Below are 19,390 nucleotides of genomic sequence, written 5' to 3'. Positions count from 1 at the left end.
TGAAATTCACAAATCACTTAAAACAAAGACATTAGGCATATGAAAAATGATCAGAGAACATTTCTGAAAGCGTTCTGTAAGTGTCTCTAAGTCTTTTCTTGAAGAAAGAGAACAAGGATCGTTGAAGTAAGAAAACTGGCAATGAAAGCACAGAAGTGAGCACACACACACACAAAAGCCATCCTCATATTCTCATATTTGAGCAAGGAATGGAAAAGGAGAAAAGGAATGGGAAGGAGAAAAGAAAGGAAAAGAAATAAGTCTAGGCTGAGATTGTCACTGTGCTGAGATATATAATTTTGCATATTGAATTTGCCAACAAACAAAGGGAAAAGAAATGACAAATTCCAGTCTGCCAGAAATTAATAAGCCTGCTATGGGAAACTAGGGAACAGCAGCAATGTTTGCAAAAATAGAATATTTGCATTGTGCTAAAGGAATAAAATTTCCATATTGTATTTTCCACTGATTGGGACTGCCAGAAGTCTTCAATAAGTATATTTCTTGCTCATGGATTCATGGTCAAAGAACACATACTAGCCATGGAGAGGACTATGAAGGACCATGAGAAACACAGATTTTCCAGCTACAAAAAAAGCTGTTAACAGTCATGTGCCAGTCAGACCTCTGTTGTACTGTTTGTTATAACTTTTCACTCACATTGTCCTGAACGATCCTTAATTATAGGCCTTGGTCAAGGATACAGAAGTGAGCAAAAGCAAAGATTCAGAACAAGCTTGAGATCAAAAAAATGGTCTCTTTGTTTTCACTGATGGCAAGATAGATTACAAGCTGAAAACACTGCCTTTGTCCTCTTGTCAGGAGGAAGGAGATATATTGTTAAGACAGACAGGGAGAGCAGGCTGATTCTGACTGGTGCCTTGTTTTGGCGCATGTAGCAACATAAGAAGTGTATGCAGAGCCAAATAGTTCAGTATATATATCAGTCTTCTCAGGAACAGCTTGGGTTGGGGGGGGAAATGGGCAGAGAGAAATTTCCAAATTCAAAATCAACCAATCTCAGGGCTGTTTACTACACCTAAACTATAGGCTGCTGTCATACAATATAGTAGCTTGCTGAGCATTTGTTAACTCCTGCAGAGTACATGTGCAATTATATCTAATGAATTCCCTAGCCCCTTAGGTACAAATAATAGTCCTTTTGAACTGGTTCTACCTGTTGGCTGTGTTAAGTTTGGAAAAAAAGTCATACAAGAAGGCTCAGAGCAAGATTGGCGTGTTTGCTTCCAGAAAACCTCCCAGAGCATTTTAGGCATGGCCAAACTAATACATCTCTCCTTGACAGTTGCAGAACTTTTATTTCCTTAGCTAGAGTGTAACAGATTGCTTGCAGTTTAAGTCTGGATGTTTGGGTTGAGCTGCAAAATCTGGCTGCCTGCTGGGGTTGTAAAGAGGTCCCATGCAGAGAGGCGAATTCTGGGAACATCTGCCCACATAAACATTATGCAACCAAGGAGTCAAGGAAAGGAACAGCAATTTGTGGGAAGGTGAGAGAAAATACTTATTTTTCCCTGACATATCAGTAGATTTTCTATGGATACACTAGACTTCCAAAAATCTGTCTGTTCTTGTATCATGTATGTTTTCAGGTTTACTTTTTAACTTTCCTTTACATAGCAATGTAATTGGAAAAATATTGCTTCACAGGAGACTATATTCATTTTCATGGCAGATTTACATGAGATTGCCTTTATCAGGGTGATTCTTGATCACCAGTCAAAGCAACAGCTGGTGCACTCTTCTTCATCTGTATTTGGACACTGGGGAATGTCATGTTATCAAAATGTTTTAAGTGCATCCATCAAAGCTGATATAAACTGGAACCTGCTACATCAGACAAGCAGACTGCAGGTTTATTGCATGGATTCACATCACTCTACAGAAAGCAAATTGTGCACAGGAAGTGAAACACAAATTATTCCAATACTAAACTTGCTTTATTTTCAACTATCCGAGACAATATAAGTCAATTTAATCCCAGAACTACAGCCTTCTTATGATGCTTCTGGGGTTTAAAATGTTTACTGTTCAACTGCCTGTGAATATCTTTCCAAGATGAGCTTTTGAAAAGTTATGAGGGCCTAAACCACTTGTTTTACTGGTATTTCTTTCACACTCATGAACTTAGGTAAACAAAGGAAGTGCATGGATTCTGCAAGTGTTAAATGGTGCATTTTACTGAATTTGCCTAAGACTGCTTTTGTCTGTGGATTGCATTGAAACCTCCATAAAAACCTTTATGTGGTGTTAGCACAGAAACCATTACCAACAAAGAGATGCAGTCAAATCATAGCAGTGATCTTTGGTACTAAAACACATTTTTTTCTTCATAAGCTCTTAATTATACACACAGAGTATGCTAGATACGTGTAGTATATCAGCAGTTTTAATAATGTTCAATTCCTCTAGCCAATGCTGGGATCAATTGCCTTTTTAATAATATACACATTGACACTATTATTTTCACGGCACATTATTATGTTCTAGAAGAATAAACAACAGACATCACCTCATGGCCTTCAGTGTATAGGTTGTGTGCACTAAGTATTCTTCTCACGGTGGATATTCAGAATGCTTTACAACATCCTATTTTTGCACAAAATTAGACTACAAATTGACTAAATGTAGATCTCTTTGACTGAGTTAGTCTTCTGCAAACAGTTTCTGGTTGCCAATCAGGAAGGCAGAAAGGATTTCACATGTAAACAGCTCAGATGTAGAGAAGTAGATTACAAGCACCAGCAAGAAAATAATGAATTTAGAGGAATTTGATGTTGCAATAAAGAGGATGTTCCTGTGCATCTACCAGCTTATTCCCAGAGAGAAGAGGGCAAAATTGAGCATTTCAGTGTCTCGGTATTCATAAGCAACTGTTTTTTTCATTTAATGACTATGGATTGCCCCAAGTATGTTCTTCTTTATTCTTGGAGACAAGAATGCATACTTCAAAAGTGTGTTGAACTGTACAATACTTAGGACCAAAAAGTAGTCTTAATTTTTATGTTCTCACATGTGGCTCATGCACAGCTTTGTGATGGTGAGAGAATCAGACTCAGGAATAAACAGAGAAGGCTGAATTTCCTGCTGAGTCTTGCGACCTTTTCAAGTACCCCAGAATAGCAATCATTTAGAACTTGTAAATAGAGATCCCAGATTTTTGCTCTAAGTAACTCTATTGCATCCTCCACTACAACACTCAGCAGGTGTCAAAACCAACATTCAATCAAACTCACATGACTACAGCAGAAGTTTGGAATCTCACCCTAGCTAATGGTATGTTACCCTCAGTGAGCCAACTAAAATGACTTATAATAAATCTTGGTATGTGTAGAGAATCTCTATTACAAAATAAGGTTTGTGATATGCAAGTATCTAATGCTACTATTGTTTTTCAAGTCAGAAATAACTACATTAACACCTGTGATCTCTATACAAGTGTTTCTGAAAAGTACATCCTAGTTATATTAAGAGGGAAAAGACTGAACATATTTTTACACTTATGACCCAGAGGTCTCTCACAATGTATGTATTCTCTTTGGAACAACTCAGAGTCCCTATATTTTCCCTGCAGCCCTCTCAGAACTAATTTCATTGGTATATATTTAGAGAGTGTATCAGTATTAGAGCTGAACCTCAGCCCGCACCTGTGTCTCAACAACCTTATTCTGCCTAACTCCAGACTGCTCAGCGAAGGGCTTTTTCGTGTTTCAAGAGTCTTAAATACATGTTTTTAAGTACTAAATTTGATTTACTTTTTTTAGAGAGAGGTATCTACCTCTCAGAAATAATGTTATCGATACTTATAGTCCGTGCTGAATATAAATTGCTGAGAGATCCTCCTAGTATCTACATAAGCTTTCAAATGTAAACACTTTTCTTGCTCTTGTGATATGTTCACAATATTCATTTGTTAATTTTTATTTATTTATTTATTTATTTAAATAGCATGAACAGAATTTCCCTGGGACATTTTGGGGTGGACTTTTTTTAGTGATACTGATTCCACTACATATGAATGTGAATTATTCATTCCAAATCTGAAATGTCAACTGCTCATTCTCTTAAAAATACCTCAAAAAAGAAGCACAATGTTAAAGAACAAGTAAATGTGTATATGATCATCAAAACCATATTCATTGAGAGGATTTCTATGGGCTCATTTCACAGATCATCCTGCTGCTTTATCTGCCCTTTGTGAGAACAAGGAAGGAGCAGCAATAGAGTTCTTAGCAATACGGTTTGAATTTTTGGTATAGCCAGAAGTAGGACTCCACGAATCTTGTGAGTTCCTTCCAGCTCGGAATAGTCTATGAAATATCATATCCAAGGAACATCACCACTTCCAAAGGCCATCCTTCATATGCTGAGTTGCCTATTTTTGTAGCATTGATATTTTTTCAGTATCACCTCACCTGTTATAATCAGTCTCATTTTCTCAGTCTGACACAAAAAAAAAGTTATAACAAGCTTAACCGTCCTTCTCGCTGAAGGAACCTCACTCAGACTCTCTTGTGGACAAATATGAAGAGAGTAATTAAGTCAAAGAGAGCATATATAAGAGAAAACAGTTTGATACTCTAATGAGACCTACAGCCTTGGATGGGTTTATTACATTGAAAACTCTTCTCCAAAAAGCTGGCCAGTTCCACAGCGTGCGTGCAGAGGCTCTCCAATTCCTTTCTGGTACAAAGCTAATGTGTGACTTGAGTGGTGCTTATGACAAAACAGTTGCCTAACTATCCCTCTGCCTCACCTAAGGACAATAGCTCTGACTGATTTACAGTGCTAAGCGGATCTGCTGAAACCAGCTAAATTCATGCCACAGAGCACAAAGATAAAAAAGGTAGCTAGACCTTCATTCTAGATTCACTTCAGTGTTATTTATTTTCTTACCCTGGGTGACTGACCTGAAGAATAAAAACACAAAATGTTCCCATGCATTTCATGTAGGATTTCAGGCAAAGGGAAATTCTTTCTGAAACTACTGTGCTTCCTAACCCAGTACCGCAACTTTTGACATTCACTCTGCCAATCTTTACCAAATCTAACAGGACAGATGAACTGAAACCCAAGCCCGGAGGCTGAATCAAAGAAGACCAGACATCTGGGATCTTTCATCAGGTGGTTTCTACGTAGTTTGCTCCAAAATTAATGCCGCCTATTAATTTCCATGGAAACTACAACATATACAGAGTACAATGATACTACTTGATAGAGCAAATTCTCAGCTACAAAACACTTTTTTCAGCAGTCACCACCATTAGCTGTGCATTTTCACCAGTGATGAACAAGAGCCTGTATGTCACACTCATAAAAATCTGCAGTTGCTGTGACTATAGGTGTGGTAGGAATATCAATCCAAGTCTGACAATGTGCTCCAGCTTCTTCAAACTGATATAGGGCCTGGTATTATCTTGCTAAAAAAAAAAAAAAAAAGATTTTCTTCTTTTCTGGCCTGTTTCTGGAAGTTTGAGCCTTCAGCTTAGACAGCAACGCAATGTAGAGGGCAGAGTGGATGGTTTGTGTGGACTCCTGGAAATGCAGAAGGATCACCCCTTTCCTAATGCAAAAGACAGTGCACATCACTTTACCCACTAACAGCTCTGTCTTGAACTTATTTGATGGGGAATTCACATATTTCCAATCCATAGACTGCCATTTTTCCTCCAGCTCACAGTGGTGACATTACATTTCATCACCGGTAATGGTGCAGTCAGGAAACTGTCACCTGCAGCCTCATGTTGGTTAAATAGGCCCTGAAAAAATATAGATATGGTGTTCTTTCTGTTCTTGTGTGAGCATGCATCAGACCCACCTAGCACAAACTTTGTGATATTCCAATGTTGCCACCATTGTTTGCAGCACACTGAAGCCAATATTCAGTTCCATACACAGTTCCTTGGTTGTAATCCACCAATTTGTATGGATGAGCAAATCAAGACACTCTTTATCTCATGCTGAAACAACTATACATGGCCATCCAGAATATGATTTGTCTTTAATGCTGCTGTTGCCTCTACTGAAATGCACCACGTACCACCTCGTTGTGCTCACATACATTGTTTGCTTCAGTAAATGTCAATGAATGCTAATGGGTGCAATTTTTTCTGCATGGAGGAACTCAGTGACATGTCTTCCTCACCCACATGTCCATGTACCATTTTGTCAGACTGCCCTTCTGCTGCCTTCTCTCGCAACAAAATGTAGTGGAATACTGGTGAGAAGGTTTGATCTCTGCTGCTGTACTACTAACATCCACCTCTGACATCATGAGCCAACATAATAAAACAGGAGTCATTACTTTCAGAGTAGCCCTTGTACTCTGGCACCTCAGGGTAATTTTATTTAAAATCTTTTAGCACCTGATTTCAAAAAGAAAAAAAAAAAAGAAAGAAAGGGAAAAAATAAAAAAAGAAACCTTACAAAATTTGACTTCTTAAACTAAGTACAGAAATGTGAACAAATCTTCACCTCTATAAATGTAATGGATGTACCAAATATTGTATTCATGAGGGGAAGGACTTTAGGGCACAGAACACCAGAGGTAACATGAAATGTCAAGGGTGAAGCAAAGTCAGTTATTACTCTGGCTTCAAACTGTTAAAACTGCCAGTGCATACATTTTAAACTCAAGAGCTCCATTACATTGTAATCCGACTGCTATCTCCCAGTCACCGTGGTGCTATTAATGATATTGCTGTTTCTCAAGTAAAACCTAAACTTTTCAGTTTGGGAAAAAACACGTCATTATTAAAGTCTTTGCTCTTTATCAGAGCGTTTGTGCTAAATGCAGGCAGTACTACTCAGAAGGGAAAAAAAAACATATCTTTTTCCATCCATCAGAATCACTGTCTTTTGTATCACTTTCCTCAATAGCGTATGTGCTGAGATCAACCTTCATTAACATTTTATGTCACAGTCTGAAAACTCAGGGATTATTTTTTTCACAATTGTCAAGTTTAGGTATGGACAATTGAAAATGATTTCTGAAGACACAAAATGCACTAAGACCAAAATTGCCACAAGAATCTCCCTGTAGAGAAATAGTGAGCAGCCTATAATTAACTGATTCTGTGGAGCACATTTCAGGCACTTATTCTACACAAATGGAGAAAGGAATATGCTATGAATGGGAATTAACTGCCAAGGATACAAAAATAATAGTTTCAGGATAGTACTGGGAAACTTCGTGTCCTTTAGTTCATATGCAACCCCATTCTGCTATTATTGTATTGTTATGTAGACTTAAATTCCAAAGTACCTTATTTCCACAAACCACAGCATATAATTGTAAAAAGAACATTACGGTTGTAAAATATTGAAAGCACCAAAGTGGATGAATTGACTGCACTCACTGCTATGTCCACTTGCCTCCTTAGCATTTTTGGCAAAATTAACAAGAGGTCACAGAACCTCAGGCTAACAGATTCTGCAATCCAGGCAACCACAAAAACAGCTTGGACTTCCATTTTGTTACATACTGCCTGTTCAATTCCTTCAGTACTTAAAAAGCAGACTGTGTTTTCACAGTACAGATTTTTCAGGAAAAAAATGACACTGTAAGAATATGATCATGGTATGAGACACTTAATCTTATGCTCATTATGAGAGAAGAGTCAGGAGAGTCTAGGGTGCTTAAATGACAGTGGCAGTTATGCAGTATGGCTGTTTGGAGGTGCACTGAAGGAGTTTGGGTTGTGTGAGAACTTGTACGAAACGGTATGAATCAGTCTGGAACTGTAAAGTGACAGGGGCTTAAGAGGAGAAAAATATGTAGATGGTTCCAGCTTTTTTTCTTACTTCTATCTTGAATAATTGTGTGGCAGGGTTTCTTTATCCTAATCTGTTTACAGAAATATTGAGCATGCATTACGCATCAAAATAAATAATTTCCCCATATCTTTGTACTCCAAAATTTGCAGTTAATTAAACTAATTTGTCAGTTTTTGTACATTGGAAACTCTTCCTGTCATCCTCTCCAATCACTACTTATTTAAATTTCATCCTTGGCCAGTTTCATGATAATGTTTATCTGCTCCAGAGGATTGGAAATGAGAGTAATACACTGCCATACCATTTAATTTCTTTCTTAAAGCTGGAAAAAGCAAAGCATCAACTGGCCAGTTAGATAACACAATTTCCCACGTAGGTTATTTGCTTATGGTAGCTGGGGGCTAATTTAATTCCTGGGCTGCTTATTTACTGGTTCTGAGAGGGATTCCCTACAGTTAAGAATGAAGTGTACATAAAGTTTCTATAAAAATTGTATAAAATTTTTCTCATAACAGAGCAAGTTACATATATGACGGTAACACATATGGAACATATTCCATTATTTGAATGAAATAATGACTCTCTATTAGATGTATGATTTGTTCTTATACGATCTGCCTTGCAGAATATTGATCCAAAAAAGAGATGCTTGATATCAACCACATATTTTTTAAAATGTGCACATTTTTTTTAATGGAATACTTCCTCTAGTTCTACTTCTGATTTTTCATCTAACTGCTTCTTTAAAGTCCAGCAAGAAATGAATACAGGTTAACCTAAAACTCCTAAATAAACTGTTATGTTTGATTTCATATTCACAGTGCTTTCTAAACATTCAGTTAATTCCAACATCACTTTGGGAAGTGTGTGCTTCTGAGTTTTGGACTTAAAGAATAGCTCATCTCATATAAGAAAAACAATTTTAAAGCTTCTTCTACTGATAAGAGGGTTCCAGACTCTCCCTGACAGTGAAAATCCTAGACAGAATTTGTTCTTAGATAGAGCAATGATATTTGCATGTAGCCTACATCTGCTTTATCGAGCATGAATACAGCCAAAAGACAGTATCAGACCTGCTGCTATATAAAACCTGCAATTCCATTTAGCATGGAATATTTAACGTATTTAACTGTGCTGTTTCTTTTGCTACTATGTTCCCTTTTGTGTATCAAATATATTTTAAATACAGATGGAAATGATTAAGATGTTCTTCCTGCCTCCTATCTGTGAGTAATCCTACCAACTTTGCTGCCAACAGCAGACATGCCAAGCATTTCTGTCATTCCCACTTCCTTGCTGTATATTTTGACTTATATTGCATCAGTCTGGCAAAGCAAAGAAAGAAGACTAAGCTTGAGATAACTGGATAGCAAGACAAGTCCCTCAGTGTATGGCACACATGCAACAAAACCTCTCCCGTTTGTGATTATGCAGAAAATAGCAGAATGTGAATGATTTCACATACCTAATGCAGGCAAGCCTCATAGAGGCAGTTGACGATATGCAGTAGTAATTCTATTGTTTTAGAACTGGAGAAGATGAATTTCCAATTCTGTAATGGTAGAAGCAGGTTTCAAACCTCTTTTGAAGTGTCCTTAGGCCAACACTGTCCCTTTGCCTGTCCCTTTACTCTGACACTTTGTGTTTTCCCTCATTCTCTGTTTTACCCTGTGCATTTAATCTGGGGCATCAAAAGATCAAAAGTAAACTGCATAGTTGTTATACAAGAAAATTTGAGCTGCTTACTCTCTGGACATTCATCTGAGCATTTCCATCTTAACCTTGTTTTCATCAAAATGTTACTTGGTAATGAGCAGGAGTAGACATTGATTTAATTATGAGGTTTCGCCCTATTGTCACAGCATTTTCCTTGGATCTAAGCAAAACTTACACTGCAGTGAGATTGTTCTTTCAGAGATTCATACAGACACCTTTGTTACCAGCCTTCTAGAACTCTTCTTGCTACTGTCCCAGCATGTCCTCCCCATGGCAGGAGGGTTGAAACTAGATGATCTTTAGGGTCCTTTTCAACCCTGGCCATTCTATGATTCTATGATTCTATGATATACTGTTTCACATTTGTATTTTCTATGTGTCTTCTGCTTTGGTGGTTTCACTCTGCAGCTGTACTCCACCTCATCACTCACTCACTCTCCTCAAAGGAAGAAGAAGACAAAAGTTAACAACAACAACAACAAAAAAAATGGTTCCAGCACTGAGATAAGGACAGATAAGATTGAGAGATTGCTCTCATATTATTGCCATGGGCAAAACAGTTAGGGAGGCATGGGGAGATTAATAGAATTTATTGCCTATTACTAACTGACTAAAGAAGTGAGAAAGTAAAAGCAAACTAAAAACAACTTCCCTCCCGTACCACAGGGCCCACCCTTCAGGCACTGCTTCACACGAATCCCCACAGGCAGCAGCACCCCAAGCCTTCCTGCCCCACCACAGACTGCTCCCCATGGACCGCAGCACCAGCTCAAGGTGCTCCTGATGGGCTTTCCATGGGCTGTGCCTCCTTCAGGCCTCATCCACTGCTGCACCACAGGCTCCTCCATGGCTGCACGTGGAGATCTGCTCCACATGGTGCCCATTGGCTGCAGGGGTACAGCCTGCTCCACCATAGGCCATTCTCAGAGGCACACCCAGCATCACTCATGGCTCAGCTCAGGCAGCGATGTATTCCTTTTGGAGCAGCTGCAGCTGGCTCTGATCTGACATCAGGGAGAGTCCCTTGGGATTCAGTCCTGAAGGGTAAAGTGGTCCAGGAAGGCTGGTCACTCCTCAAGAAAAAAGTCTTAAAGGTGCAGGAACAGGCTATCCCCCTGTGCTGCAAGATGAGCCATCAGGGAAGAAGACTGACATGGATGAACAAGGATTTTTTCCCGAGGCTCCAGAAGAAAAAGAATGTACCTCCTGTGGAAGAAGGGACATGCCACTCGAGGGGAGTACAAAGAAGTTGTTAGAATATGCAGGGAGAAAACTAGAAAGGCAGAAGCCCAGCTTGAACTCAACTTGGCCACTGGGGTAAAAGAGAACAAAAACTTTCTTACAAATATATTAACATTAAAAGGAAGGCTAAGGAGAATTTCCATCCTTTACTGGATGCAGTGGGAAACATGACCACTGAGGATAACAAAAAAGCTGAGGTTCTCAATGCTGTCTTTATGTCTGTCTTTAAAAGTCAGACCAGTTATCTTCACGGTACTCTACCCTCTGGCCTGGAAGTCTGGGATGGGGAGAATAAACACCCCATGATTCAGGTGGAAACTCTTAGAGACCAACTAGTCCATCTGGACTGTCACAAGTCCATGGGGTCAGATGGGATTCACCCAAGGGTGCTGCAAACCCAATACATCCACTCTTCTAAGTCATCCAACTAGGGGTCACATCTCCATTTGAATGCTGGTGGGCAGCTGGAACTTCTCATTAATCACACCAAATAGGAGAAAGCTTAAAAATTCTCCTTATTGTGATGCAAGCTAAATAACTAATTTATAGTCTCCACTATATTAGCAGTTAACTGGGTATGGCTGGGATGGAGTTAATCTTCTTGACAGAAATTTGTGTTGCTGCTCTATTCAAGATTTGTCACTGGAACACAGTTGACAACCCACCAGTATTTTGGCTGCTGCTGACCCAAATGCTGAGGCTCTGCTTTTCAGGAACTGGTGAAACATCTGCATGCTGATGGGAAATAGTGAATTAAGTCCTTATATGCTTTGTTTGCATGTTAGCTTCAAAGTAAAGCTACTCAACTGACTATTTCAAACCAAAAGTCTTTTTGCTTTTGCTCTTCTTTTTCGTTCTCCATCCCCTCTGGGTAAGGGAGCAAGATATGAACTGTGCAGTGTTTAAATGCTGCCCGGAGTCAAGTCACCAAAAGAATAGAAAGGTTTCAGAGAGCTGTAAAAAGGATCATATTACCTGCTGGACCATGATTCACATTACTATTCTGCCAGCAAGATCTGCAGCACTTTGTAGGGAGATGTTGACTTTTGTCAAACTGCTCATTGTAGTTATTTCTTTGTCACTGACCTGTCTCATTGCCACAGTTGACAGAGTTCAGAGATGACAATCAAGAAAAAGTAGATACTGTTTACTTTACTGCTAACATTAAACAGCATTTTTCAATGAAGACACATCTGTCATGACCTTAACACTCAACAATACTGGGTAACTGCCAGATGTGGTTTCTTTATGAAAAACATAAACATCTTAGCTTCATTGTTCAAATGGCAGAATTCCAGCGCTTGTTTTTGGACAACTTGAAATGGATTCTAAGAAAAATCAGAATATATAACTGAGTGTCAAGACGCTGAAATATATCTGACAAGAATTTGGAATGACTTGTTTGATTGTCATGAAAAGCATGACTAAATCAAACCTTAATATTTGGCTTGTTTGGAGTGAGAATTTGACTGTCATAAAGTAACATTTGCGATAACTAGACAACTGTAGGAGATATAACCAGTCATGAAATCAGTGTGTTTGTTGATGAAGTCATCTTTAGGGATATTACATAGTCTTAGTCCTGAAGAATTTAATACAGTGAAAGAGGGATGGATGTGAGGGAATTTTTTTCATGTATGTAGATATACATACATTATGTCTCTATATTACACTAATATTTTCCAGTGTGTGTTCACCTAGACCTAAAGAATGCAAATTGTACACAGCTTCATAGCTGTCTGTTTTAAGGATTAAATCCCACTGTACGAAGAAGTTATCTAAATAATAGCACAGGATTTGTGTCTGTCTATGCAGGGTAAATAGAGAAGGGACTTAAAAGAAGTAAATTTGCATTTGCAGTTAACAAAAGTATAATACTTTTTTTTCTTCTTAGCGTATCACAAGCTCAAAAGCTCTATATTTTCCTGACTGTTATACAGAAAACTTATGCATCTGTAATTTGAGTAAACTGTCATCTAATTAAACAATTTAGATTGAATATGCTAATGTAAAGGATCATAAAAAAGAATAATTACAAAGGGACTTCAAGAGGATAATTACAAACAGGGAAAGTAGAATCCAAATAAAATTCTTATGTTCTTTAATTACTGAAAACACATCTAAACCAAGGATTGACAATATCTTTATTTAAGCATTGTGCACAATGAATGTCTCCTCAGACCTTTGAAAAATATTAATTTGATCATGTATTTGTTAGATATCATCTAACAACTTTCAAAGCCTGTGAGCTTTAGGGAAAAAAAAAGAAAAAGAAAAAAAGAAAAAAAAAAAGATAAGTCAGAAAATACCAACAGTACTCCTTCTCTAAAGACCTGTTTGTATAGTGTCAACAGTGTTTCTTGTCTCAACAGTAAGGTAGCTCACACTTCAGCTGGCCTCATGCTCCTGAAGCTGTCAGGCAGATCAACTTCCCCAAAGAGTATCAGCACAGCAGTACTGAAAAGATGCAAAACAGCTTAGAAAGAAGAACCAAAATCAAAGTCACTTACTCTAGCAAACAGTTGCAAGCAAACATATACCAAGCATTCCTCTAATATCCCGTTATACAACTAGTGGCTTTGATTTGCTCTCATCCTAAATGTGTACTTGTCTAGACAAGATATGCAAAGATTGTTGCTTGTTTCTCCACTACACTTTAATGTCTAGATCTTAGGAGGTCCCTATAGGTTAGCTGCACATTTTAAAAGAAAAGAGAAATAATATTTATTTTCAATTTTAGGTTGTTTCTATTCATCAGTGAGAAAGAGAGAAAAAAAAAAGACATTTGATCTTTTTTTCTTTTTCTTCCTATTTTAGATCACCATGAAGTATGGCTAAACTAGAGATACATTTCTGAGCAAATTCAGCTTGAAAGAAACACAGTCTTCCAATGATCTCAGAAAGAAAATTTGAAAAATGTCTGTTCGTCACACCATCAGAATATTCAACCAAACACAGACAACAAAGCATCCAGGTTAAGGCCTACAGAAGCTGAACAAAATCTAGTCATAGATTAGCTTAGACTGAAAAATTATTTAAAAATTTAAAAGTTGGAATTTCAATCACGTTTTGTACCCCTGTATGATTTCATGATAGTAGGATATGACCTTTTTTTCTGTAGAAACTGAAGTAAGAGAAATGAAAATGTCACTAGGGAAATATTGAATATCAGCAGAAGATCTACTTTATTTTAAGAGAAATTATCATGTTTGAGGACAGCTTTATTTTAGATTTCCTTTTACTGTTTCCTTAAACAGATGTTATATTTCAACAATTACATTTCAAGATAAAATAAAATATGACAAACTGCAAAACTACATATAACCTAACTAAGAAAAGTAAGGTAGAAAATTGCTTTCATGATTATTTCTCAGCTGTCATAACTTGCAGGACCTGAGATAAAAGAGAGAGAACTCACCAACTACGAGTAAGGAGATGATATGTAACCTTAATCTTCAGGAAATACACAATCTCATTCAGTAACCTTAAATTCTCTAGTTACCTTATTTATTTCAGTTCGGTAGCTGCAGGATGCAACATCTTCCCCAACAGAGATTCTTCTCCTCATCAACAAATGCAGGATTACTGAAAATTGAGCCAATCTTTAAGGCAGTTGTGTTCTGATACAATCCTATGCGAGCTGGTGAACAAAAGCTCAGGATGACTCAGATGTGCCTTCATTTGATGGCACCATACTGTTTTCACCTGTCCAATTATCCAGCACTCAAGGGGAAGGCACTGCAGTTCCCTAATTGGTAGAATTTATGGCAACTTCTTCCCTTTGAGGAAAGTTGCCCTCTGAGGCATTAACTGAAGCAGTCTCTTTCAGAAGCAGCAGCAATACAACTCTACATAGCCACGTCTTTTCCTAATTTTGCAAGCCATAGATACAATATGTGTCCTTAATAGATTAGACAAATCTTGCTAGGAGTTTCAGTAGCTTATTAAAAAAATATTTTCACTAGTCAGTAACTTCAGTTATCAAGCTGTTCTCTATTCCGGGCACAGAGCTGCCTCATGAATCTGTCTTGCCCTAACTGATGCAGCTGGACCTGAAAAGTTCTGTTTGCACTTTGTGAACTAAGATATTCTACTACATTTTTCACAGGAAACTCATAGAAACTGTTTCTGAAATATCAGGAAAAAGATGAAGTTCATTCTTGCAAATTCAAGAAATGTTCAGTGCTGAGAGGGGGAAAGTCTAACTTGATTGTAAGATGTTTGAGTGCAATATCTTCCACCAAGGTTAATCCTGACCATTTATGTGTAGGCAAAATATAAGATTCAAGTGCTCTTCGGGAGTACTTGAGACAAGCTTACTGACAATAGTCACTGGCACAGAAGTTCAGTCAACTGAGACTGCCAAGTTTTTATGGAACTCTATCCAGACAAATAAGTTCACTGGCACTGAAATGTACAGTAATACTGATTTTACATATAATATAAAATTAATATACTTGATTTTCAATCTGTAATTGCAGATTTTTTTTTTCTCAGGGAAATACCAATGCATATTGGACTATTTTTGTAGGCTATGTTTCTCAAAAGCAAATATGAATCAAAGATGTCTTTTCACCTTTTCCAAGATCAACAAATCACAGCCAAATTTTCTTTCTAGGTGTTATGCTTTAGTTACGGTTCAAAATATCTGGCTTGTACTGTATCTCCTTGGATCCCAAGTGAACCTTAACTTGTTACAAAATAATAATAATAATAATAATAATTTTTTTTAAAAAATCACTTCCTGAAAAGCACTTCCATTTTGATCATTCTGTTAACTCTGGCCAAACTGGCCTTAGCAAGAAAAGTCCTTCCAACTCTGATGTCACTGACAATAAGCATAAGGTAACACGCTCCCTATCTGTGTCTTTTCTTGCTGTCTTGTTCAACTGGTTTTTAATCATGTCTTCCAACTGGAATACAAATAGGGCTTTCTATGAAGATGCCAGCATTCAGCATCAGACACATGCATCTCAACTCTGTACAGTCTGCTCCTCAAAACCTGTCTGCTGGTTAGCAAAGGCCATTAACATCAAGATGTAAAACACATAACCCATGAAAACAGCCTTCAAAGCCTTGTCACACTACAAGCAAAAAGTGCAGAGAAGGAGTTAAAGTCAGTAATGTGTGCTGAGTTAGGCTCAAGAACCTCCTGTTATCAAGGTCTCCTGTTATCTGATCGCTGGTGGGGGTGGCTCCTGACTGAGCAGGCGGTATAATAGAGCTGTACCTCCTGTTCCATTGCAGGGATCCACAGCCTGCTCCGACTCGGATCAGCTGTTGTTTAGCAATTTCTTCAGGCCACCTGCTGCCTGTACTAATTTCGTAGAAAGCAAAGCACTCAGAGGAGTGGTGGGATACAAATACTGTACTTCATTCAGAGCAGGAAAGAATCTGAAACTAATACAATTATTTGACTGTATGCACTACTCTTTTCTAGGCATTACGTACAATAAATGCAGTTTACAAACCATCAAGCTGAACTGACTACAAGCAATTAGTAAATATGATCTTCCAGGGAAGATTCCCTAAGAGTCCAAATACCAAATATTCCTTCAGCTTAGTGGAAAATCAGTATCTCTCACCTCATGCTACTCTTCTACTTTCTTAGTAATGCGTGGATGGTTGATAATGACACTGGAGGAAATCTTGCTCCTAGATTAGCACTGCAGGAGAGCCTATCTGCAATGCAGATCCCTGCTGCTTTCAGTATATAATATCCACAAATGTCAGTAATCTTAGAACAGGAAAAAAAAAAAAAAAAAAAAAAAAAAAAACACCCTTTGCCAATCACTTGTCCTCTTTTTTTTTTTTTTTAACCCATAGATCTCAACTGTTATAAATATCTTTAACATCTAATCAGATCACGTGAGTATAAGCAAACAATTTTTTCATCACATGCAGTGACTGATAAGTACATAGCATAGAGCTACCATAGCTCACTTGATGAGTGGTAATTCATTAAAGCATGATAACACCTACATTTCCAAACATTTGCCCATTGCCCAGAGTCCGCAGACTTTCCTAGTTTTGCTCCTAGTTCTTCTACAAATTCTGCCATTTAATCTGAGACATGGTACTTCATCTCCTTGGCTCTCTTTACCATTACCCGAGTTCCCAAGGCTATACTGACCATACCTCTTTCAACTACAAACATACCATGGTAGAGCTAGAGCTAAGACTGCAGGCTGTCTTTTAAAGACAGCACAGTGGGCCTAAATTCATTTGGAGCTTTCATTATAAAAACTATAATTTATTTTTTCTCTTTCTCTAGGAAAAGGGACAGAAAGATTAAAGGAAAATGAAGCTGAAATAATCCTAGCAGTAAAATCAATGACTCCTGAACTCCAGTTTTATGTGCTGTCCCTTCAGTAATATGTCATTATTTATTTCAGTTCTAAAGCATGGAAATAAAAGCAATAAATCTGTGCTGACTTTGGACTCTTCTTCTTTGCCTAGCATTGTCTTCTCCACTCATGAAGTCAAGCCAGAAAGAGCACTGGGGTGTTTATATGTTTCCTAACCGCCAGGCACGTCACCCACAGTATCACAACAGCATGGCAACACTGGGAGAAACATGCTTTCTGACTGCCTTTTTCCATGAAGAAAAGCAACAATTTACGAGCACTGCTGAGTTTCTCCTGAAGTTTCATAGAATATGGCCAGAAGGAATACCGGGACCTTTTTTTTTTTTTTTTTTTTTTTTTTTTTTTAATAACAAAGTGTGTAGAATTAATTACTGTATGAGCTGGAGCATGTCTGTCTCAACAACCAACTCTGATGAAAAACTCGCCACAGTTAGGAAATTCACTGCCACTGTTAGTAAGCTGTCTCAGTAGCTAATTGTCTTTGCTTAATACTTGTGTCCCAGAATGATAAAGTGGTAAATTTAAAAAGAAATATAAGAGTGCTGCTTACTTGATTAGCATGCTTAAAGCAGGCCAGTTCTGAGACCCAGAATGCCAGAAGCTATTTCTTTTAATTTGTTTAAGCGCTGTCTTAAGGAAAGCTGTTCAGATAGTGGAAATACCTCTCTGTTGTGGGAAAGCACAATGCAGTAATGTTGTCCCACACAACAGGGTCTGTTACTGGTCAATCTTACACACAGAACCAAATTTACTTCAGATTTGCACAACATGGTGCTAGGTGGTAGTTCCAGAAAGCTAGCAGACCCTGTTACATTCCGTTTCTGTTTTTGTACTATCTCCCACAAGGTTATCCAACATTTCATACTACTATGCATGCTCTGTGAGTGAAGGTCTTCAAGGGCAGGGGGCTTCCCTCACCCAGGAGCTGTGGTTTTGTATTATAAGAGCTAAGTGCATCTAAAAGACACTTATTTGAGAAATTTGTTTTCATTAACAAATGTGGTTAATTGGCGACTGTTTTCAAGGATGGTGCTGAGCCTTTAGTTTCTGCTGAAATTTTTCTGCTGTTCACTGTTTTCATAAATGATGTAATCCTACCTGCACATGCTTATCTGCAATTAGGCAACAGTAACATAAGAAAATTTCTTGCTGATGGTATCAGTTATAATTTTGGTACAAACTGACAAACAAGTTAAATTTATCCTCTATTACTATAAGCCATACTTAAAGATCCCTTTCCAGTCTGTGAAGACTGTGGTGGGGCCACCATGTTTGATACTGTGTTTGTCAGCTGTCTGGTGAGATGCTTCAGGCCTGTAGGGGTGTGAGTATTGGGGTTGCCCTGTGCTCCTGATTCCAGTTGGCTTCAATGGCCCCAAGGTTCAGCCAAGGTAGCAGCACACTGGGGAAGACAGAGAATCAGAGAATCACAGAATGACTTGGGTTGGAAGGGACCTTAAAGACCACCCAGTTCCAACCTGCTGCCATGCGCAGGGCTTAAGCCACCCATTGGATCAGGATGCCCAAGGCCCCACCTATCCAACATGGCTTTGAACACCTCCAGGGAAGGGGCATCCACCCCTTCTCTGGGCAACCTGGGCCAATGCCTCACCTCCCATACTGAAGAATGGTCAGGAAAAGCTGAATAGACAGCAGGAGGAGGGGGGGAAGGGAGAGAAGAGAAATAGTAGGGCGAACAGCAAGGGCAGAGAGAAGAGGAAGGAAGTGCTCCTTGGAGGAGCAGGTAATTCCCTGCAGCCTGTGAGCTTTGCCCACACTGGAGCAGGTTTATTCTGAATGATTGAAGCCCATGCATCAAAATCCTACCCAATTACTGAAAGGACAAAATAACTGTCTTTAACCATTTCTAAGCTGATTTCAGCTTTTCACTTTGCAGACAGCTTTGCAGATAGGAGTTGAACATCATCCCTGGCTTCTTCAGTGACAGCAGTATAACTATTCTTTTTCTGGTATTTCCTTAACAGTATTACCAGAGCATGGAATGCCAGCACTCTTCCAGGTGTAGCTTCAAGAGAATGATCCATGGTTTGCCACAAGAAGACATTCGAGCAGAGAAGCAACAAGCAGCAGCCTGGACAGAGGCTACTGAGGCACACAGGGAAGTGGCTCAGCTCCTCCTAGCAGGATCCAAGGCAGGATCCAAGGAAGCAGGTTAATTTACTGTGAGGCAGAGATGTGTCCTACTGAATACTAGGCCCCATTAACTTAATATGCTGTGAAGTTCACACCCTTTGCACTAAAATATAGGA

General features: G+C 38.5%; 1 long non-coding RNA gene across 1 annotated transcript in view; it reads right to left on the bottom strand.

Annotated features, from left to right (window-relative positions):
- Nucleotides 1-14,438, bottom strand: part of LOC121108479 — a 79,578-nt gene extending 65,140 nt beyond the window's left edge. Inside the window, exon 1 of the long non-coding RNA XR_005843012.2 lies at nt 14,255-14,438. This is a non-coding gene — a long non-coding RNA (uncharacterized LOC121108479). The remainder of the gene's footprint in view (nt 1-14,254) is intronic.
- Nucleotides 14,439-19,390: the final 4,952 nt, after the last annotated feature.

This window comes from Gallus gallus, chromosome Z (assembly GCF_016699485.2).
Source record: "Gallus gallus isolate bGalGal1 chromosome Z, bGalGal1.mat.broiler.GRCg7b, whole genome shotgun sequence".
In the NCBI taxonomy this organism is placed as follows: Eukaryota; Metazoa; Chordata; class Aves; order Galliformes; family Phasianidae; genus Gallus; species Gallus gallus.
Note: the sequence above shows the minus strand (reverse complement) of the source record. Positions and strands in the feature narration are given on the sequence as shown.